Below are 25,121 nucleotides of genomic sequence, written 5' to 3'. Positions count from 1 at the left end.
AGGCATTTAGGGCTATGAATTTTCTTCTTAGCAACACCTTTGCTGTATTCCAGAAGTTCTGATAGGTTGTGTCGTTATTGTCATTCAGTTTGAAGAGTTTTCAGTTTCCATCTTGATTTTGTTTTTGACCTAATGCTCATTCAGGAGCAGGTTATTTAATTTCCTTACATTGAATATAAATATGCTCTGCTTAAAATATATGTTCTTATCCATTCTGCAGCACTGCAGAATGGATAAGAACTCACCAACCAGCTATCTGCTGCCTTCAGGATACTTACCTAATATATAAGGAGTCACATAAACTTAAAGTAAAGGGATTCTCATTTTTAAAAGGATGGAATTCACAAGACTGGAATGGCAGTATAAACTCTTGTTCCTCCATACTCTACACAGGATGAGTACAAAGCTTTAAATCAGTAGCTATTTGGTATATGTTTGTTGAGTTACAAGTTGAACAAGCTTGAGCCTGGTTATCTCGGAGGGGTTAATATCACCTCTGCTGTCTTGTGAAAGAAACAACCTGGGGTAACATAAATACTAGAGAATGGCAAAGCCCTCAGTAAAATAATAATAATAATAATAATAATTTAAAACTCTAAGCCAGTAAAAAGAAGAAGCATTGAAATCTCAGATGTATGGAATTACAGAATGTTCTACCTAGAAACTAGAACTCTATATTAAACTCAGACTTTTACAGATTACAAAACTATACTTAAGGAGGAAATTAAAATTAAAAGGATATGTGAAAAAGAAATAATATGAAAATGAGTTAACCACAGCCAAAGAGACTCATACAAATGTCTTTTGGTTTTGTCAGTATCTTTAATTCAGAGGTTATTGTTTTGTGCTACTTCTTCCATGCCTAGTACATTGCTTTGTTGCATTGCATGAGGTAATCAGAAACATTAATTAGTGAGTTGATTTTGATATTTATTTATGCACTGAAAAGATTAATGTAACCATTGTGCAAATATAAGAACAGGCAGAAGAGTAAAATTTTTCATCTCTGTGCCTAGTATGCTCAATTCATATTAGACATTAAAAATAGATATCTATACACAAAAGTTTCCTTATCCTTCTAGTTTATAGTTACACTTTTTAAAAAGCAAAGTTACTAAGTGAAAACCCACATTTTAATACAAAAATATATTGTGGTAACTAACCTTTTAATGCTACCTATGCTCTATGTTGGAATATAGCTGCTTTTCTCTTCCCAAAATATGCTAAACAAACAAATCAAACACTTCTATCAGGCTTCAGAAGAGTTACTAAATCAACCATGAAAATATATCTTCCAAGATAAACAAACACAATTAAAAGAAAGGGCAAAAAGTTTTAAGGGCTGTGAATAAAGGGACAAAAATAGATCCAGGAAATACACAGGTAACATATCTTTCTCCCAAGGTCTCAGTCCCAAAGGAATACAGACTTGATCAATAGTATGCTAATGTCAATAGAATATCTGAACTTTGTGCCCATCAATATCCATAATCTATTAGAAAACAAATATTTTTATCCTTAAATTTTCCATTCTTAGTGTATTTTTTCATGTTATCTACAAATATTATTATATTCAGAGGCCAAATTTAACAAAAAAAAATTGTTTTATGCCCCAGATTTTGAGGATATAATTTTACTTAAAATCTGTTGTATTTTACCAAAAATTATGAATACCACTTACGAAACTTATACTATAAAAAGTTGTATGCCTTCTTAAAAAGAAACCTTAAACATCTAAGCTTTGCCTAAAATTTATGAAATGAACAAAATGGTTTTTAACATGTTATTAACCCTATAATTAAGATAATAGTGTATTTTCTTCAGACATTGTCAATTATATATCTCATCTCTTCCACAATAATTCCATTAATATAATTATCTCACATACCTATAAATTAAATTGTTGTTTAGAAAAAGCATATTATTAATTGCATTTCTAATTTTATTAACATTTATTATGCAGTTACTTTGTGCAAAGCATCAAAACCAGCACTTAATTGCAACAAGCTCACAAATTGCTATAAATACAATAAAAAACTTCCTCTTAGGTAATACAAACCATCAACAAAATATTTAAAGCTTTATTTCCCTATCTCATAAATAATATTTGCTTATTTTTATATTAAAATATACATTTTTTTATTTGACTGCTTTTGTAAATCAAACAAACAAAACACACACACACACACACACACACACACACACACACAAATACAAAAACTGGCCTACCTCTATTACTCCTACTTAACAGGATAAAATTTACGCCACTTGTCTTAATCCACAACTTGATATTTATTTTAATGACTGGGGTTTGTTAGTCATTTACTGTGTATCAGGCACTGGAATAGGTGCCAGGGATCCAAAGATGACATTCATGGACTAATCTGTGTCACAAAGAAGTTCCCAGAATTGTGAAGAGGATTTTATTTTTCCTTTTCTCAGCTGCAACCTTCATAATCTGCAACCTTCATAATCTGTTCCAGCTCCACATCTGGAATTCTATCTGGTACATTTCTGTCACCACAGTCTAGAACCTGCCATATTGCCACATATTCATCCCTAATGCATACTGAATAACTTTCTCAATACTGATCATATGTCATCTTGTCTATATTACAGAATATGGCCCCATCTTAGAAACTGCTTCACATGCCTTGTGGAACGTCTTGATATCACCAACATACCAAGCTGGACATCACTGATAACCACTGCTTGTCCACACACTTCCCTCTTGTACCCACCACTTACGTTTGAAGATGTCACACATCAACAAACTGACCACTCCAGCATGCATTCTCCTGGATTATAACCTATTTTTGTTTGTGACATCCTCTATCAGTCCATCCTTTTCAGCAGCTCGAGTTGGGGAAAGAAATATCTCTCATCTAGTCATTTTCTTCATGGAAGAAAAATCTGCCTAGAATAAAACTCTACTCTGAATCGGAATAAAATTTCAGAAACCCCAGTTAACATTTTTCTACCTTGAATTTCTTTGATAATTGGTCTAAATAATAGTTAAGGCTTATTTTTCAAAATATTACCTTCAATTTTTCCAAAGCTAACATTTTATAAATGTGAAAAAAAGAAAGTTCAAAGAATTCAAATGATTTTTCCAAGGTCACATACTGCTAGTTAATGTTAACAATAGTATATTTTCCTTACATCTAAGACTGAATTGTATGCAAAAATATCAGACCCGGCAGAAAAATCCAGTCAATGTATTCACAAAAAATTCTGAGTCCTATTACTTGTGGGGCAGAACATTAACAAATAGATATTAAAAATTATTCTCGATGTATCTAACTGATTATATACAGCTAATTATGTATCCCATAGGTATATGATATTTTTCTAGTCTGTGTACAAGATAATAGCACAAAAAGTGATAGTTGCTGTATAAGAAAGAAGAGAACAAAATATGCTTATGTAGAAAACAGGGGTCAAAAATATGTATGCATCTGAATACATATACATGTATGTAAACACACACAATGTATAAATGAAGATGTTAAAATAATGCATATTTCTCAGCTAAGCCATCATTAGTTCATTTGCTATAAATGTAATTATTTTTATTAAACTTCTCCAAAGGTCAATTATAGGGCCCACTGAAGATGGTTTAATATCAAAACTTAAAGAATCAATAATACAAGCAAGTGAAAAATACTCTTTCTAAAATAGGAGATCTAAATTCTGAACATGTAGCACTGGCTGTAGCATTTGACATCCATGTGAAAGCAGTTTTGCCCAAAATATGCAGCTCATGCTGTGACGGTGACAGTGATGTGCACTGTGTAATGTCAATTCAAGAGGAGAGGCCACAGCAGAGTGTAAAGGACCCCACTCAACATGCATTTCATGACACTATGGAATCACTTAGGAACTCTGACTGGAAAGTGACTGAACAATAGACAGATATGACACATGCTTTTTGACCATTTAATAAAAAGAATCTACCAGGGTGTCTTCCCATTTGGTTAAAAGGGAATTTTAATTCATTTTACCACTCTGTATACCCCAATATTGACCATGCTTTTTGTATACTCAGTGCAAGATAATATATTGATCCAGTAACGTTGTTGCCATATCGAAAAATATTTAACCATCTTTTTTCTGCTCTGAGAGGGCACTGTTGTTGGGAACAGACTACTCACATCCTGAACCCAACACTGAGCACACATGGACATAAATACGGGAATAATAGATACTGCAGACTAGCAGAGGAGGGTGGGAAGGAGAGGGTGGTGGGTGGGAAAACTATTTGTTGGGTACTATGCTCACTACCTGAGCAATGGGGTCCATACCTCAAACCTCAGCATCACACAATATGTCCCCTGTAATAAACCTGCACATGTACTCCCTGTATCTAAAATAAAAGTGGATATTAAAAAACAAAATGAAATAGCATAGTCATTTCAGTTATCGGCAAAAGCTAAATTACACAATAATATTTTGCACCATTGCTGACTAGTGTTTATTTATTAGTTAACAGTTATTCCAATATTGTAAAATTATTTGTTTTATTACCAGTAGAATTTCTTCTTTGTGACATATAAATGTAGGTGATATGATAATGACCTAGTACCATACCTTTAAAATTCCAAAAGTTATTTATTCCTGGTATCCACAGTAAGATTTTTACCTACTGCACAAGATTATGTAACCATCACTACTAGAGTAAAGCTTTATTAGCCAATTATCTCAGGGAAATCAACATTCTTCTTAAGTTTCATTAACTCCAGGAAGTGAGCTAGAAAGACAGATAAATGAGCCTTAAATATTTTTGTAAGTTTTTTATTTTATTTTCTGTAATGTTTATTATATGGTGAAAGGTGTAACCACTGGTAAAGCCCAAAAGCCATGTTCTTATAATAATACTTTGAATCTAAGAAAACAGTATCCTGTAAACTGAATCAAACAGGAAAAAAGTCTCCATTATTAATCATGAAAAATGCTTTGGTGTGTCTATATGTATGTATGTATGCAACATCAATTTCTTCTTCATTGACCATCCTTGGCCTTAATTTTACACCTCATTCACTGAAGGGGACTCACCTCCCACAAATCTATAACACTGATGGCTTTCACAGTATGAAGATCGTATTAATTTATTAACTGCTCTATTATTTTTGACATATTTAATTTATCCCATTAATTACATGTTACAGAGATGTGAAAAATTACTGTGGTTGGTGGTCATTTTATGAGAATCCAATATCTATTTCTCCATTTCTTAGCAAATGCATATCAAAAGAAAATGTCAGTATATGTCATCTCTAACTGAGATTTGTAGGCAACAAACCTCTATGTATGGGAATTTTTCAACCTGGCAGGTAACTAGTCTTCTATAGCAAGTAAATCCAGAAGTGTTGCCTGGCAGAGCTCCCCAGACCTTGTGGTTTAAAGAAATTCTCAATGGAGAGAAAACCCTCCCCGCCCAGCAGTCCTATGGTTGGCATGCTATCTCATTGTGATTCTCTTTTTACTTCCCTGCTGTGTTCCTGAAATAACTGGAAATGAGGGAAAGCTTATTGTCAGAAGTCATTTAGGGTTTCCTGTTGTAGAAACAGTTATCCACAAATATTATAATTTGCTTCATCACAAGTGAGAAAATTAGTAGGTAGCTTATAAAATTGAAAAGAGAAACCAAAACTTTTGGCTCAAAGTATTGTTTTACTAATTTACCTAAATCAGTTTTTAACTGAATCAAAATTAGTTATTCTCTTCTTTAGCCTTGACAAGGCATAAGAACAAAGACTCATTCAAATCACATTATTTTCCTTTCTTAGCAGTCTGCAACTTAGTTAACTTAATTGAAATAATGAGTTTAAATTTGGGGTTAGAATACTGCAGGAAGCCTCAATTAGGGAAACAGTCTCTTAGTGATCTATCACTCCTGTGCACGTATTGCCTTTCTGCCATATGATACACATAGTGGTCAGGACATTTATTGAAGAGTTGCTTTAAAACATGAGGTTTGGTTCTGAAAATGATGAAAATTTTATTTTAATATGTTATTCACACAAATTATCTTACACATAAATAAAATGTAAGGATGACCATTTTGATGACCATTACTCTTGTTTAATGTGATGTAGCAGAAAAGACTCCCATAGCTCCCTCTGCCTCCTTCCTACCTAGAATAAAACAATACTTTCTTGATTTGCTATTACAATTGCATTGCCTGTTCTGGTGTTTTATAAATTGCACCTTACAATTGGAATTAACCTCTGCTTCCTATGGCTTCTACTCCTGAGAGCCACAATTATGAGTGGGTCCTCAGGTGCTTTCCTCATTTAGAACTCAAACTCATTTTGTCCCCACAATAAGTCTTCTGTGTTGAGACAAGATAAATATAAGTAGGGAGGGAGCAGAAGGGTTTGCTATGTCTGGTAATAGCTGAAATAATTTGGAAGAAGAATTCCTGAAGTAGCTTTAATTACCCAGGTAATCCTAAGAAACTATATCTTTCAAAGCCTAGAAAACGTAACAAATGCCTCATTTCTCTGAGCAAGATTGTACTCTGGTTATTTTTATTGCAAAGATATGGAAATTGCAAAATACCTAGAGCCAGACCAGTTAAAACGTTCCAAATTCCCTTTAGCCCACATCCAATTCTGTGACAAGCTGAATCTAGGAATTGCCCACACTGCTCTTGCCTATACTCAATCTGAAGCTAGGATCTTTCAGTCTGAAAAGGCCCTGATCTCCAGAGAAAATGTCACACATTCCATGATGGCAAAGAAAATTAATATATTCATCCATCCACCGATCCATCCATTCATTCATTCAATGCTGTTCTCCTCTATATGCCACACACTCCTCTGTATACTGAGGACACAACTCTAAAAGAAAATAAATAGGCAAATAAACCAATTTTCCTCATGGAGCCTACATTTTACTAGAAAGAAACAAACTATGGATTCATAATTATTTGTGTTAGAATTTATGGTGTAAATGCAATGAAGAAGGGGATAGAGTGACAGTGGGAACTGCCATTTTAGTTAACATAGTGAAGACCAAAGGGAGAAGGTGACATTTGACATGAAACCTGAAGGAAGTGAAGTAGAAAGTAACAGAGATCAGTCAAGTGTTTCACTTAGATCATAGAAAGCCTTGCTCATTCTAAATATGGTCTGGGGACCAGGGACAGAAGCATCAAGCAGGAACTTACAGATACAGAATTTCAGGCCCCACCTTACACTTTCTGAATCAGAATCTTCATTTTAACAACATCCCCAGGGGATTTGTGTGCACATTAATGACCAAAAGTTCTAACAGTGTAGTAACTTAGTAGCTAAGCAAGACTGAAAAGTAAATATAGGTTCTTTCTATGCCCTATGCTTCATTTTTACATTATATATACACATTTCTATCCTGCTTATTATAAAAGACTAAAAGAAGAACGCTTTATATGAATTCCTTTTGAATTCTATAAAAACAGATACTTTTCAAGATAGCAATAAAAAGTTCATATTTATCTAAATGTGAGAACTGTCACTATTAATATTGCACCTAGTCCAGAACATTGCATTATACCCCAGAATTAATCTGGAGTTTGAGAGCAGGTGCTCTGTTGCTTTCACAGATGAGGAAAGGGGCTTTTCCTCCTGCTTCCTGGTGCCAGGCACAGGGCCAAATAAGGAAGAAGCAGTGACAGAGGAGAGGGGAAGGAATGCACCCACTAAGCCATCTACCCAACTCCACACCAAGTTAGAGCCAGGCGCTGTGCCATATCCTCTACTGGGAGCCCCACTTGCCCCCACCTCAGCCTGTAGCAGCCTCCTGTTCAACGCAGAGTTCTTGCCTCACTACCCTGCCTAACTGCTCTTCATCCAAGCTGAACAGCAAAACCCTCTGCTAATGGCATGCCTAAACATTCCCTCCCTCCCAGACCCAGGTCTGTTCACAGGGTGCAGAGAATTTTAAGCAGAATGACACCTTCAGGTATAAACCATCACTGAAGAAACACTATTTACAGGCATTTATTACTGCGCCAGTTATCACTATATTTATAACACTGCCTCACAAAAATAAAACAGCATTCAACAAAACTACAAAAATAAAAACTATCAAACTTGCATGATAATTTATGGAAAAATAACAATGTGTCATCCTTTTTCTTATTCCTGCTCTTTCTTTTGAAGCAATTTCCCAAAACACTTTTCTCTAGAGTAGCTTTTTTTTTTTAATCAGAAATAAACCAGAGGGCATCTAAGCAGCTCCTTCTTTCTTTGTACAACTGTATATATTTCCAACCAATAAGCACTATACTAAAAGCTGGCATGGTGGTGTATCAGAGCTACATTAATACTAGGAGTTTGACAAAATTCCATATCATTTACCATAGACCCCAAGTGTTCATTCATGTGAAAAAATAAGTGATTCAAATGCTTATAATAGGGCAGAGAGCAACTCACTGTGTTCTTTCTCTAGATATGCCAATATCCTTTTCTGAAAATATGTTCAGGGCTCTGTATATCATTATATAAGCAGTTCATTTACAATGCTCTAATTTATTTTCCTCTTTGAAATTTTAAATGAAGAATTATTATTGCCCACTAATGTATTCTGAAAAGGAAAACTGATGAAAATAGTGGAATGTCTAGAAAAACAAATCACAAGTGCTGTCAGAGACAATGGGTGGTGGTATTCTTCGCCAGATTTTGATTCCCTACAGTTTTCCAGCTAGGTGTTCTGTGAAATATGTATTCACTGTTATACACCCCAAACCTCTATTCTTAAGTCCCTGTTTTATGACTGGCTAGTCAGCTCTGCAGAAAGGCCCCTCCATAGAGTTATGTTTCTCTCTTTAGCAATCAATTCTCTGACTATTTGTTACAGTGACATTACTTAGGTAAAAATGCTAAACTATTAGGAACTCCCCAAATCACTAGGAGCACAATCTGATATTGCTAAACTTCAGGTTCTGAAATTCTTTACCGCTGTTCTAGAGCAATCCAAGACCTCTGTAAGTTACAGAAGTAGAACAAGACTGGAACATGCTTTAAGATCAAGCCAGCTCCTAGACAGTACTTTTTTATTCATTATTAATTATTAACACTATTTCCATTACATTATTTATATCTAATTTCAAAACATTCACAGTATATCAAAACACATACATAGACTATTAACATTTAGGGAGAACAGAGATTTAGAATAGAGACTCACCCAAACTGACAGTTTTTAAGCTTTTCTGAAAGTTTAATGAAAGCTATGAATCTTCTCTACCTCAAAAATACTTATTGCACATTTTTTTGATTGTACTTTAGGTTCTGGCATACATATACAGATCATGTAGGATCATTGCATAGGTACATACATGGCAGTGTGATTTGCTGTCTTCATCCCCCCCTTACCTATACCTGGCATTTCTCACCATGTTATCCCTCTCCACCCTCCCCACCCCTCACTGTCCCTCCCCTACCTCCCCTCCCTGTGTCCACATGTCCTCACTGTTCAACACCTGCCTATGAGTGAGAACATGTGGTGTTTGATTTTCTGTTCTTGTGTCAGTTTGCTGAGAATGATGATTTCCTGATTCATCCATGTCCCTACAAAAGACATGAACTCATCGTTTTGTATGGCTGCATAGTATTCCGTGGTGTATATGTGCCATATTTTCTTTATCCAGTCTATCACTGATGGGCATTTGGGTTGGTTTCAGTTCTTTGCTATTGTAAACAGCACCATGATGAACATATATGTGCCTGTGTCTTTATAACAGAACGATTTATAAGCCTTTAGGTATATACCCAGAAATGGGATTGCTGGGTCAAATGGAATTTCTATTTCTAGATCCTTGAGGAATTGCCACACTATCTTCCATAATGGTTGAACTAATTTGCACTCCCACCAACAGTGTAAAAGTGTTCCTATATCTCCACATCTTCTCCAGCATCTTTTGTCTCTGGATTTTTTAATGATTGCCATTCTAAATGGCATGAGATGGTATCTCAATGTGGTTTTGATTTGCATTTCATTTTGACATACAAGGTGTAAAAATAATCACAAGCATTGAAAAACTCCTCAAAATTCCTGAATAAAGAGAATAAATGCCAAGACCAGAGGTTGCAAACTCAACTGCTTTGAAGACCAGGCACATAACAGAGTGAAGTGGGCTTAGAGGAATACAATGAGAAGATGTGAGGCCCGAGAAGAGCTGGACCAGAATTGCATCTAAGCAGATAAGCTGTTCAGCAGCTACTCAGTTTCTGTCTTCTATTTTCAGTATGTCAGTGTTGCTTCAGTGCCATTGCCAAAGCTTCCAATTTTTCAAGAGAAAAGTCTAGATTTTTGTGTAAAATATTTCAATGCTTAAGTTTTTGTGATTAAAATGTTATACAGAAAGAAAAAAAGCAAATAAAATAACCATAATTATAGCTGATGACAAATGTCTGAAACATAAATACTCTGTGTATTTAAAAAGATTCAAATTATACAGATAAGTACTCAGTAGCAAAAACTGGTATTTTCTCATAAAAAATTAACTCTAAGAAAAGTCTTTCCAATTTACCTTCATTAGCTGAAACTATAGTATTACCTGAAGATAAGGCCAAGACTTCCCCAGGAAGCAGCTTTAGGTCTGCTTAAAAAATATGAAAATGTGCATCATGAAGGCCACAGTTTACCATAGAGAAAAACAGTTTGGCCTGGAAATTCCTCAAGATAGTAGCTACAAGTCAGTGGCTTCAACCTTTAAAAGGCCTTAGTATGGCTACTACCGCACATTTATTCTTGAGCAGACTTTATACTAATTGACCAACCAAGATCACACTAGCTGCAAACTGCTCCCTCAGATAACTCTATGAACTGAACCATGAAATGGAGTTATTTGCAATTGCCCATGTAAGTGATAAAGAGCATCTGCATAAAATAATCATTGTGTTCATATCACTAAAGGCAACAGTAAAGGTTTTAGTCTGCTTGACTTGAAGCAATTACTAAGTAAACCTAATATGACTATATTTCCCAGAGATTTTTCTAGCCCCTCCCAAATAGGTAGAAACCTATGATGATGTGCACGAGGATACCCTGAAAACCAGTAGGAAGAGAGGCTCAATTCTTCTCAAAGATAAAAAATACACTACTGAAAATTTCCCTATTAAACCAACATATGCCTGCTTCCTAAAGTGCTATTGTGCCACCGGGAAACAGTAAAAAAGATCAACTTCTATAGCCTAGCAGTGTCATTCTTTCCTGTTATTATAGAATGGTCTCATGAAGTGGTTGAGCATTTATCCCTTTGCAAAGCACCCAGATATATTTTCCTGACTGTTCTGGAACTTCTATAAGATACTTATTTCTGTGTAAGTTTCCCTTTTTGTTTAAACTGGCTAGAGCCAGTTCTGCTCAAGCAAATCTGAACCCTAACTGATATAAAAACCAGGATCTCAGAGGGATGGCATTTTCTTATGTTTTACAAGATGGGAGTATTGCACTCCCAGCCTTACTAAACAGGACCCTCCTCACAAAACGGCATGGAAGCAGAAATGCAACCAAAACAGAAAAAAATATGCAGACTGGGACAAGCATTCCAACAATAACCACTGGTGTTTTCTTTGGTTTTTTGCTTTGTTTTGTGTTTTGCTTTTCGGTTTTTGCTCACTGCCCTTGACCAGAGGGTGCAGTTCAATGTGCTGATGCTGTAGAAGATCTGAGAACTTTCACACAAGTCTGGATAAGTGAAGGAGTTGAGTAACAATGATAAAATTGAATTTTCTGCTAGCTAAGCAAGATGGGAACTCTAAGTTTAAATTGATTTTTTAAATAAGAAATATTATTTCTTGCAGTCTTGAATTTATTGAGCAAAATTCATATCCATAATAACAATAATACTTCTCATCATAACAAGCTTAACCATATTGATATAGCACATTTTTATTTATGCAGCATTTTCACTTATATGATTCAGACTGCAGTCAGCCTGACTTACTATCAGCATTCCTGCAAAATATTTAACACTTCTCATCTACATCTACTAGATCAACAACCACAATGCAGGATGATCAAAAAGAAATTCAAATCAAGGAAATATAAAATAACATCTACTGAAAATGAAGTCAAAGTAAAAATGAACTACAACATTTTATTGAAAAGAAAGCCTAAAAGTTAAATATATTTCCGAAGCATAGAATCTCTGTAATATTCAAAACTAAAGAAGAATTATTAAGAAGAATCTGATTCCACTTGTTATCTTAAATTCAGAATTGACAGTCTTCTATAAATTGTATTTTCTTAGAGCAAGCTGCTCTTTTGAAAATCTTGTCATTACTAGTGGAGTGAGCTCAATGCTCTGTAGGTATGCATTGTGGGTGGTTTTATTAAATCAGGTTTTCTGATTTAAGTAGTAAGATTAGCTTTTCCAGTACAAATCCAGATTTTCACATTAACCTAATGTGGCATCTGGATAAGAGATGAACAGTGTTATGAGAAAACAAACACAGTTTTCTACTGGATCTTAGTGGTTTTACTCAGCCTAGCCCAAATAAAATTGAATCTAGCTTATTAAACACCAAACAAAGATTGGCAAATGTGTGTTTTCGAATGACAACATTTTAAAATTTAATGAAAATATATGCATTTCAATGAAGCAATTTTATTCATACAACAAATATTTATTTGACAGCACTATTCTTGCTTACACACACACATAAACACATATAGAGAGACACACACAGCGCTCACACACACAAACCAGTGGTAATAAATTCTGTGCATATAAAAGTACAGATAGGAACAGTTGTAAGGAGTGTTAATTAGGTAGGTGTAGATGGTCAAGGAAGGCCTCTGAGACCTCTCTGATGAGACCATTAGATCAGGGACCAGAATGAAGTGAAGGTATGATTCATGATGATGTCTCTAGAAAAGCATGATAAACCAAGAGAATATGAAATGCAAAGGTTCTGAAGCCAAGTATATCTGGTGTGACTGAAGGGCAGAATGAAGGCCAGTGTGACTGGAGCTTAGTGATCAAGGGGAAATGAGATGAGGTGAAGTTAGAGAGATAGCAGGAGCCAGAACAGGTAGGCTGTGGAATGCTCTTGAATTCTATAATAAATGGAATGAAAAACCTTTAAAGAATCTTGAAATGAGGAGTTACGTAGTATAAGTTTTATATTAAAATATTAATCAGGCTGCTGTGATGATGATAGATTGTAGGAGGCAAAAGTGAAGAAGGCAGGTCAATTAGAGGCTACTGCAATAATTTCAAAGTGACATAACAGTTGCATGGAATAGTGTGGTAGTAGTAGAAGTAGTAAATATGAATATATTTTAAAGGTAGAACAAACAGAAGTTGCTGATGGATTGAATAAGGGAGTCAGAATGCCTCCAGAGTTTTGACCTGAGCACCACCAAATAGATTGGAGTTGCTACTTTCTAAATCAAGGAAGACTGCAGTAGGATCTAGGGCAGAAGAAAAATTTATCTTGTACATCTTAAGTTTGAAATACTTATTAAATCTCGCATGGGTAGATGTCAAAAGATAATTGTGTGTATGAGTCTGGCCTTCATGAATCTATAACTCTGAGAGTTGTGGCATTTATGTGTCTTTGAAATCATGGGAGTAGATGAGAAACTAAGCAATAAATATTGATATAAAAGAAAAAATAGCCCAAAGCACTGAGCGCTATGACATTTCATTACTTAAAATTTTAAAAAATAAGAAGGAAGAAGAAAAAAATGAGATTCTGATGGTGCATGCATTGAGGTAGAGGGAGAACTGAGAGACAGTGATCCTGAAGAGCAATTGAACTTGCCTCAAGAAAGAAGTGACCAGCTGTGCTGAACCCTGCTGATAGGGTGGGTGAGATGAGTACTGAGACAATACCCATTGGATTTTGCAGCTGGATGGCAGTTGAAGCTACAAAGAAAGCAATTCTGGAGGGATGATGAAAATAAAAAATCTTAGGCAGAATGAGTTTAAGACAAAATGAGAGAAGAAATAGAATAAAAGAATTTCAGAGTTTAACAGTAAATATAAAAAGGCACTAAACGGAGAGGAAAGTGAGAGCAAAGGAGTTTTTTCTTGTTTTGTTTCTTTTTTGTTGTTTATTTATAAAAGAGAAGCATGTTTGTATTCTAAAAGTTAATTTCCAATAAACAAAAGAAAATGATACTGAAAATAAGCAAAAGGAATAGCTCAGAGATTTTGAATAGTAATTGACTGGAAAGTGGGTGAAATGCACAATTGTACGGTTTGCTCTTAGATAGAAGCATGAACTGTCCATCCTTTGTAATAGGAAGGAAATAGGGGTATGTCAGTACCAACGAGAAGATTGGTGGAGAAATATGTAGCAATTCTCTTCTGCTGAATGATATTTTGTTAATGATGAAAACTCAAGGATTACTAATTGAGAGAAAAGAGGTTAGAAAAAGAGGTTAGACAAAGTATTGGAAGTTTGCAAAGAGAGAAGAAATTGAATGAGATTCTGGTTTTCAACAGGGAAATAGTGAATGGAAACATCTGTCTTTCCACACCTCCTCCAATACACTCTACAGATCAAAGAAAGAGAGAGGGAGAGAGAGGGAGAGGGAGAGGGAGAAGGAGAGGGAGAGGGGGAGAGAGAGAGAGAGAGAGAGAGAGAGAGAGAGAGAGAGAGAGAGAGAGAGAATAAAACCACCCACAATGCATACCTACAGAGTATCTAAAATAAAGAGAATACTAAAGACTTCAAATTACAACTACGTATGGTAGTTAACATCTAATAAGCAGAGTCGGCTTTAGAAGCCATGGTAATTCAGAGCAGGGCAGAGACTTCACAGAAAACAAGAAAGCAAGGGTCTAGCATGGTAGAGTACACATAAAATAACCCCTAGAAAAAGAGAGCCCACTCTAAGCAGGAATTTATTGAGAACTTCTCTGACAGCAGATCGGAGCACAAGCAGGAGGGAATCAAAAGAAAATGGCATAGGAGTGCACATCAGAGGTAATTTAACCAAAAAAAGTACAAAAGAAATGTACTGACAACTATGAAAACATTAAGAAATACTGAAGATCTATGTAAATGGATAGATATGCCATGAACATGCAGAAAGATTCAATATTATAAAGATAGTAATCCCTCAAAACTAAGCTAAAGGTTCAAACTAATTCCAGTCAAAACACCAGCTAATCTCTGTATGTGAGTCTACAAATGTTTGTCTGTGTAAGTAGAAGAAGTTACAACAATTCATAGAGAAATGAAAATAATTTAGAAAGACAAGGCAAACTTAAGAAAGAATAAAACTGCATGGTAACAACATGTGTTAAAAGTACTAGTTATTATAGAGCATGGTCTGGCACAATGATAAATAAGCTAACAAATGAAACAGAATAGAGTCCAGAAACACAAACTACACAGATATAGTTGTCTGCTTTATTTGAAAGGTGGTAGTGTAGTAAAAATGTGGAAAGAATGATCTTTTCAATAAATGGTGTTGGATCTAATTCTGTCCATATACATAATGCATATCCAAAAGGTATCTGTATTACAGCTTGCCACCACCCACAACATTTATTTTCAGAAGGATCACAGATATAAATGTAAATGCTAAAACAGTGATATTTCCTGAGGAAGACATTGTTATGCCCTTAAATTAGGCTAGCTTTTCTTAAATAGAACACAAAAATTAGTAGCCAAAGAGGAAGAAAAGATAAACTGATCTGTATTAAAATGAAGAATGCCTATTCATCCAAAGAGACTGCTAATAGAGTGAAAGCAACTGAGAAAGCAGAAGATATTTGCAGTATAACATAATGAACAAAGAATTTGTATTCTGAACATATGAAAAATACCTACAAAGCCATAAGAGAAAGACAACTGAATTGAAAAAATGAATGAAAGACATTAGACATTTCACAAAAGGAAAAATACTTACAACACAGGAGAAAGACAACTCAACTGAAAAAATGAACAAAAGACATTAGACATTTCACAAAAGAGGCAAATAAACATATGAAATTGCATTCAATCTTTTCCTCCAATAAATTCAAATTAAAACAACAATGTGATGCCACTATAAACTAATCAGAATGGCAGAAATGAAAAGACAGACAATGCCAAATGTTGACAAGAATGTGAAGTAAAAGCAATAGCAATAAATGATACAGTCTTCATGGAAAACCATTAGGCATTATCTACTAAATCCAGACATATGCTTATCCTATGAGCCAGAAATTCTATTCCTATGTATATAAGCTACAAAAAAAAATACACACATACACTCACACAAACACATATAGTAAAAATTTAAATGATAATGACTTAAGAGAATGGGAAAGAAAATGGAACCAAGAAATGTAGTTTCACCTGGTAGCTTTTCACTCTGGAGAGATCCACAAATGGCTTAAGAGTTTATGAAAGGACAGTATTATAGTAGGGACCACTGAACTAAAGAATAGAGGGTTATGCCTCTGAAGTGTGTTTCTCAGTACTCCTTCCTACTCACTGTCTTCTAGACCCAAAGCCTGCCTCTGAACCTCCCTAGGTCACAGTGATTCTACCTTTTAAACATCTCTCCAGCCTGAATGTCTCTTTCATAGTGTATTAGTTTGTTCTCACAATGCTAAAAAGACATACCTGAGAGTGGGTAATATATTAAGAAAAGAGGTTTAATTGGCTCATGGTTCTGTGGGCTCTACAGGTTTATGCTCCTAGAGAGGCCTGAGGAAACACAATCATGGTGGAAAGTGAAGGTAAGGTAAACCTTCAGTCTCTCATGGCCAGCAGGAGAGAGACTGAACAGGGAGGTGCTACACACTTTCAAACAACTATATCTCATGAGAATTCTATCATGAGACAGCATTAAAAGGATGGTGTTAAACTACTCCCATGATCTAATCACTTCTCCTCAGGTCCCTCCTCCAACATTGGACATTACAATTCAACATGAGATTTGGGTGGGGACACAGAGCCAAACCATATCACACAGACATTATATATATTCTGTCTTCCTATTATGTATTTGGATATGGTTTGGCTTGTGTCCCCACTCAAATCTCATCTTGAATTGTAAGCCCCATACCATAAAGCATATATCACCTAATCGGAGGTGACTGAGTCATGCGGGTGAATTTCTCCCATGCTGTTCTTGTGATACTGACTGAGTTCTCAGGAGATCTGATGCTTTAAAAGTGAATGGCACTTTACACTTTTCTCTCTTTCTCTCCTGTTCCACCATGATAAGATGTGCCTGCAGTCAATGCCAGCCTGTGAAATCAGCTATGGGGGCTGTACCCTGCGAAGCCACAGGGACAGTGTTGCCCAAGGCTTTTGGAACCCACCCTTTGTATCAGTATGGCCTAGATGTGAGACAAGGTGTCAAAGGTGATTATTTTGGAGCTTTAAGAGTTAATGAGTGCCCTTCTGGGTTTCGGACTTGCATCGGCCCTGTAGCCCCTTTGCTGTGGCCAATTTTTCCCATTTGGAATGAAAGCAATTACCCAATACCAGTAGCCCCATTGTATCTTGGAAGTTACTAACTCGTTTTTTATTTTACAAGCTCATAGGTGAAAGGTACTTACCTTGTCTCAGATGAGACTTTAAACTTGAACTTTTGAGTTAATGCTGGAAAGAGTTAAAACTTTGGGGGGCTGTTGGGAAGGCATGATTTGTGTTGAAATGTGAGAAAAGCATGAGATTTGGGAGGTACTAGGAATAGAATGATATGGTTTGGCTCTGTATCCCACCCAAATCTCATCTTGAATTGTAATCCCCACATGTTGAGGGAGGTAACTGATGGGAGGTGATTGGGTCATGGAGGCAGAATTCCCCCATGTTGTTCTCATGATAGTGAGTTAGTTCTCACAAGATCTGATGGTTTTAAAATGTGTGACATTTTCCCCCTTTCTCCCTATCTCTTCTGCTCCACCATGGTAAGATTTGCCTGCTTCTCCTTTGCCTTCTGCCATGATTGTAAGTTTCCTAAGGTCTTCCAATCATAATTACTGTTAAGTCTGAAGAACTGTGACTCAACTAAACCTCTTTTTTTCATAAATTACCCAGTCTCAGGTAGTTCTTTACAGAAGGATGAGAATGAACTAATACACATTCCATTCTTCATTTCATCCATAGAATGATGCTTCAAAAGCACTGATCATGTAATCAGCAGTGACATTCTGTTGTCAGGATCAAGACTAGTTGCAGATCATACTCCTCTGTGTACTTTAAAAGGCTTACCCTGAACACCAAGATCCCTCACCCACCTATATTTAAGTAAAACCAGGTGAATTACAGTCTCTATTACTCCATCTCTGTATCCTTTTACATGTAGCTCCCATTGTTATTGACAGTAATAGTTTTCTCTTCTCATGGCCTATTCAAGGTTGACTCATCATTTTAGGCTCAACTTGGATGAAAATGTGATGTACTATGATCATCTGCCAGCAATGCACACAGATAAACCACCTTGTCCTCTGACCTTCCATAGAACCTGTATTTCTAAACTTTTTGTTTTTCTTTGTTTTTATTTTGTTTTATCTTTCTATAGGGCTTTGTCACCAGAAAAAACTCACTTTATATTCTGACTCTGACATTTATTATCTCTGTATCTGTAAAAATATTCCTTAATCATAGTTCCTTAGTCTCTTTATCAGTTAAAATCAAGACAATAATTTATAGAGTTTCAATTTCTATGCTCATTACTACTGTTTCTGTAATATCTTCCTATTCAACAACAAAATAGAACAAAACTTTGGTAAAAGTATTTCCAAATAATTTCCATATTGGAACAAACTTTGTCTGCAGAGAATTCTTTAATTAAGGTATTTCACTAACAACAAATAACAGTATCAATAATATCTCTGTAAAACCATCAACTACGTAACTGAAAAGAAGGAAAAAATGAAGAAATAAAAATGGCAAAATCTGTAATTACATCCCTCTGAGGAGACTGACATTTTTCAAAATGTATACCATGTATAAAATACCAACATACAGAAAAGATTGAGAGACAGATTGGGCACAAAGAAAACTCTTAGATTTACTCTTTGAGTGTTTTTATGTGTTGGGTGTATTGGGAGGGGCACAAAGTGGTAAAAATAGTTCCAGTTCTGCATTGTGCTATCTACTGTAAGCAATGACAGCAAATGGATCTCGGCTGCAAATTTGCAGTCATGGGCTCAGGGCAGTGAGCCTCAGTGATTATCTAGGGTAATACTGTGTGCTGCATTTCCCTTGCTTTTAATGGCAAAGCCTTTGATTTCATTCTAGAAGCACTAATTAATTATGCATTAACATTGCCAAGTAAGAGAAAGATTTTACCCTAAATTTACAAAGACATAAAAAAGGTTAAGTAACCTTATCAAGGTCACTCAGCAGGCTATCAACAGAGCCAGGCGTAAGCCCCTTGAATATTCACTAGTGCAATACTTAATATTAAAAACAAGTTTTACCCAAATACTGTCAAGTGTAATGAACCCTGCATTTTGTATATAGAATGAAAAATGAGAATACTCTGAAGGAAAACAGTGAAATGACTCACTGTTGGTTCTAGTTGAAAGAAAAACACTATTACAAATGTTCCTGTGTTTCAATCTACTTTCTAAAGAAATTCTGAAAATCTTTTACAATTTGTATGGTTAAGACATCCCACACTATTGTAAAATGGTCTATAGTCAAAAGAACCCTTAGCTCTACTTGGAGGCAAAAAACCTGGGTTTGAATTCTGACTTTAAGTACCACCTGTGTGACCTTGGACAATCACTTATGCTCTCAGAGCCTCAACTCCATTATCTATGAAAATGAGAACAATAAGACAGTAACTACCAGGGTTATTATGAGGGTTAAAAGGAATAACAGAAGTGAAAACTGTGCAGATGGCAAATTGCTATACAAATAAAAGGTATTATTATAGGGAAAGAATGCAAAAGTATTTTCTCAGTTAGAAAATGATAAATGTATGACTACAATTGGAATTTCACGTAGGTTTAAAGCAGAAAAAGCTCTGCCAAGTGGAAATAGAGATTTGAAGTAGGGAATGTTTGGCTGCTTTTAACTGCTTTGGAACAGTATGCCCTTTCTGGTCTGAACAAATCTGTCCCTTATTCATTGTCAGCTAGCCTAATATAATAAATCCTGAGGGATGTGCTGAACTCATTTGGCCAAGGTTTTCAGCTTGAGGCTAAAAATCTTGTGGAGCAAGCACTCTGGCCTCACAAAACCACTGTGGAGTCATTAGTGTCCATATTGAGCAGATCAGGCTCTGATTCAGGTTTTATCACAAGCAATACCTTTGATATATATTTCATGTTCACTGCATTAAACATTAATATGTGAATGCCACAATAAAAGGGTGCAGTTTTTCATTAAATAAATAAATAAGCACCAAACTTGAGCAAGAAAAGAATCATTTAAAATCAGATATCATGGAGCAAGGAAAATAAACCAGTGTTGTCATTACAGGTAAGAATTATAGACATGACTTACGTGCAGAAGGTGAAAAGGTCAGATGGAGTGGATAAAATCCTTGACATGCCAAGTAAAGGAAACCATTTCTGTTTTTTCTCCTCTGAAACCTGTAATGCAATAAACATAATTTCTCCAATACATGTTTCATACAAAAAGGAGGTTCAGCTGAAAACTATAGGCAAATCACAGCTAGAAACGTAGCCTAATTTATACAAGTAAGAACCACCTCAAGATATCCCAGTGAGCACTATATTGTTGGTTTTGCCTTGTAAGAAATCAAGGACATAAATGTAACACATTACACAACTTCTCCAGAAAAAAAATTGTAAATGTATTGCCCTGAGTAATAGCTCATCACACACATATGAAAATTTATTAAATGAATAACTACATTTTTTAATTGTTATTAAGCCTGGTGATTTTTCAATAATATAGACAAGCTAGGGTGGTCCTTACACTGAAAAACTGAGTATGTCACCTAACACAGCTTCTTTTTGTTTTGTGTCATCCAGATGGTGACTCAATAAGGAATATATGAACTTAATCATTCACAAACAAAATAATTCAATTTAAAATGACTACAATCAAGCCAGGCTCAGTGGCTCATACCTCTAATCCCAGCTCTTTGGGAGGCCCAGGCAGATGAATCTCTTGAGGTCAGGAGTTCAAGACTAGCCTGACCAACATAGTGAAACCACATCTCTACTAAAACTACAAAACTTAGTCAGGTGTGGTGGTGCTCACCTATAATCCTAGCCACTCAGGAGGCTGAGACAGGAGAATCTCTTGAACTTGGGAGGCAGAGGTTGCAGTGAGCCAAGATCGCACCACTGTACTCCAGCCTGGGAGACAGAGTGAGACTGTGCCTCAAAAAATAAAATAATAAAATTAAATGACTGCATTCCATAGAAACTTAAGACATAATATAGTGAATGACTATGACCTCTGAGACTGAAATGTCCAATTAGAGGCCATATGATGGCCATGTTCACAGACTCCCCTGGAAAAAAAGCTTGGTTTCCAGTCACAGTTTTGCCATTATCAAGAGGCAGGGACCATATTTGAGTTATTTTTATGTTCAAACCCCACCCTTCACACAGCCCTTTGCTCACAATAACTGTTCACTGAATGTGTGTCTGATTAGCCTCCAACTCTAACATTCTATGATTTCTTAATTTCAAAGTTAGCATCATGGTAAATTCTATCATCTCTTAATAAAAATACTCACACAGTTACCTGGATCAATATCTTCACTGTGAAACCATCTGCTCAGTGTTCACTTTGATGTGCACAGAGGGTTTCTCAAATCCAGAGCTAAGGGATTAACGAAAGCCTTATGAAGTAGGAGTACTAATTCTGAACCCTCCAGAATTCATTTGCATCTTCTGCCTTATAATCTCAACAAGATTCAGATTCTGGCCTTTTGGAGCTAATACTATACAAGCGTATGGACATTCTGCTCTGATGTCTGAGCCTCAGCCATCAGCTGAGAAGTGAGCATACACTGGGTCTCTGCTGGCTATAACCACAAGCTGTGGATAAGGCCTTTGACAGCTTCTTATTTACAAAAAACCTGTGTCATAAACACTTCCCTGTGTGCAGTTTGCTCCTGCATGCCACACCTAGGTATCCCCATTAGCTGGAATAACCCTGAATAGCCTTGCGGGGGGAAGGGACTTCATACACAGACATTTATATTCCTTCTTGCCTCAGAGTGGTTTTTCAGAAATGTGTATCATTTCTACGAGTTCTTGACACTGTCATATAGCTCAAATACAGAATATTTCATTTGCCATCTTCATCTTGACTTTGTGGCCAACTTCATTATTTTGTCTTTCCACTACCTAAGCCCATCACTATTGTGCATCACAAGTCCCCTCTCATGGTCTTCTGATAACTTAAGTTGTCCTAATGGCCTTCCAAAACACGCTCTGTAGTACAATCTGTTCCTCTTGGCACTCACAAGCCCCGCCAGCTTCTGTGAGTATAGTCTGTTTGTTATCCTTCCTGGAACTGTCATCATACCCCAGCAAAGGAGCTCCTTGCCCCAGTGTTCTGTGGCTGTCACCATGAGAAAGGAGCTGTATGAGGTACAGCAGGATGTCCCTCTAGACTCCAGTCTGATTATCACCACATCCTGATTACAGCCTGAGCAACTTGTGAAAGTGCCATCTGAACATGTTGGCATGATTATGCACTTCTAATTTGAGAATCCAGTGCAGAACAGCAAAGTGCCCTAGAGTGAGGCACAGCCAAATGGCTTTGCTCCTCATAATAAGATGACAAATCTATACAGCGGGCATCAGGCCATTGCTAATGCTGCTCTTGGATGGAGTGCATTTGAAAATAATACCAACAATAACTTCTATTCTCCAAATTGTCAAATTCAGCATGTATTGTGTACTCAGCCAGTACAGGTGCCCAGCTAACACCATAGGGCTTACAACCAAAGAGGAAAAAAGAGCCTCAGAAAAGTTGACCACCACAACCAAAATGTTTTCTCAACACCTCCAAAGAAGAAAACCAGCTTTTGTAAACCCATTCTTAGTAATGATGTTAAAATTATCCAAATGACATTTTACCTCTGCCTGATTTTCCTGTTGAGCTTCACGCCTCTGTTAAATCATCCTTTTGAATTCTTTTATCAACCATTAGTGTGATTTTTCTCTGCCCTTTCATGATGTGCCAGCCTGGGAAAGGTAGGGACCATAACTGACTTCTTTTGATGCTCAACTTCCAAACTTCATGTAGCCCTTTGTTTACAGCCACTAAACATGTGACTGACTAAATTACAGCTCTAACACTTTATGACCATTTTAAACAAATAAAAATTCCTGTTTCTTCCAACATCTTTCATATATTTATAATAACTAAACATCCACCAGTACCTTGTGAAGGGTTATATAATATTAGAGTTATAAAAGCCTTAGGTATCATCTAATCCCATCCCAGGACCCTTTTGGTGAAGGAAAGCAAAGTTTCAAAAGCCAAAGGAACTTTTCAAGGTAATGTGTTTTTTTACGGCACAGCCATAATGAAAACCAGGTCTTATCTTTCCCAGTCATGCTCTGCACACTCACTGTGCTGTGATCCTTCTGAGCTGGTTGCTATAACTCTCTCCATCACACTGCACTTAGCTAGGTTTATTGGACTTTTAACTTATAAATGTGCATAAAATTGGTGATATTTCTTTTCCACTAACATCCCATCAGCATCCTAAGCTACAGCTTTATAAGGTAAAATCACAGACATCTTCACCCTCAAATTTCCAAGCATCTTAAAGCCATGACAAAAGAAATGTCATTTGTCCTCAACAAACAAAGGTCCTTGATAAAGACTAGCCATTCAGAAAAACATCACTGGCTGGGCCACTCTGCTTGGCATTATTCAAGCTGCAGCCCTTCAGTGATATGTGGACTTATCACGTGTTCAGCCTCACAGCAATTATCAACAGGGTATTTGTGCCAGTGTACATCGTGGTGGTAAGAGGTTTTCTAAATTATTTTCCATAGTAAGGATTTTATACTTGAAGAGAACTGAAAGGGGAGGACACTTAGAAGAATGTCTTGTTTATAACATGGTTGAACACAAAAACTAGGAAAACCTCTGTTTAAAACCAGAACAACAGGATAATCATTAATTTATAACAGTGATTCTCAACCTTGACTGCAGAGTGGAAATCAAAAGGGAACTTCTAAAATAACCAATACCTGGGCCAGCTCCAGACAACTTAAATCAGAATTTCAGGGGGCTGGGAATAGACATTACAGAATTTCAAAGCTCCCCAAATGATGAAATATGCAGCCAGAGCCGAGATTGCTAAGTTGTGCCTTGGTCATCCCTCTATGTTCATGCCCTAGTTCAGATGTTCACATTCTTTTTTTCATCATCCAACATGCCTAGATTCTAGGAAAGTTACCTCTTTTAGTAACAGAGGCTCATTAATGCATTTAAGGGGGAAATAAAGTGGATATATTCTAGGAAAGCATATCAGAATCTCATTGGGAGATAAAAGTTAAGAAAGCTTGTGAGTGTTAAAAAAATCCCTGCAGCTGTTTCTCATCTCCAACACCCTTGATGGTCACAGACTTTGATCAAGATTTTTGAGGGCAATCAAGTGGATATCTTCCAGGAAAGCATATCAGAATCTCATTGAGAAAGAAAAGCTAAAAAAGCTTGTGTGGGTGGAAAAATCCCTACAGCTATTTCTCATCTACAACCCCATTGACTGTAACAGATTTTGATCAAGATTTTTCCTCTCTCCTTGGTAATACAAAATTAACATCTAATTCCATCTCACATCATTCTGTATTAAGTAAGGGTGCTTGCTTTCCTTGATGCCCATCTTCAGATCAAGTCTGGTTTTATTGCTTTTGGCCAAAATCTGTTGCAGAACTTACACAGCAAAAGTATTCTGTAACCTCATCTTCCTGATGAGTTACAGCTTGAGAGTATGCACCTGAGAATGGTAAAACCTAAAACAAAATAACATTTTAGAGGCAATTCTAAAAATATGTTATTACATGTATTACATTACCATATCTAAAAGAGCTTTAGCTCTGATTTTTAAACAGCATTTCAAATATAGCCTCTTACTTTTATTTACTTGTCTGTGCTAGGCAAGAAACAACTTGCTTTTGTGACTAGAGCATTGACCTCAAGTAAATATTAATTGAAATGTATTTGAAAAACAAGTAACATGGATCCAAGCACATTAAGTACAGAAAA

At 36.1% G+C, this 25,121-nt stretch overlaps 1 long non-coding RNA gene across 2 annotated transcripts in view; it reads right to left on the bottom strand.

Moving 5' to 3' along the window:
- Positions 1-25,121, bottom strand: part of LOC141584275 (uncharacterized) — a 752,462-nt gene that overhangs the window by 538,037 nt on the left and 189,304 nt on the right. For both annotated transcript variants that reach the window (XR_012517208.1, XR_012517207.1), the window contains one exon: positions 20,408-20,500. This is a non-coding gene — a long non-coding RNA (uncharacterized LOC141584275). The remainder of the gene's footprint in view (positions 1-20,407; positions 20,501-25,121) is intronic.

The sequence above is a fragment of the Saimiri boliviensis genome, chromosome 4 (genome assembly GCF_048565385.1).
Source record: "Saimiri boliviensis isolate mSaiBol1 chromosome 4, mSaiBol1.pri, whole genome shotgun sequence".
NCBI lineage: Eukaryota > Metazoa > Chordata > Mammalia > Primates > Cebidae > Saimiri > Saimiri boliviensis.
The sequence above is the reverse complement of the archived record's forward strand: the minus strand, read 5'-3'. Positions and strand labels throughout refer to the sequence as shown.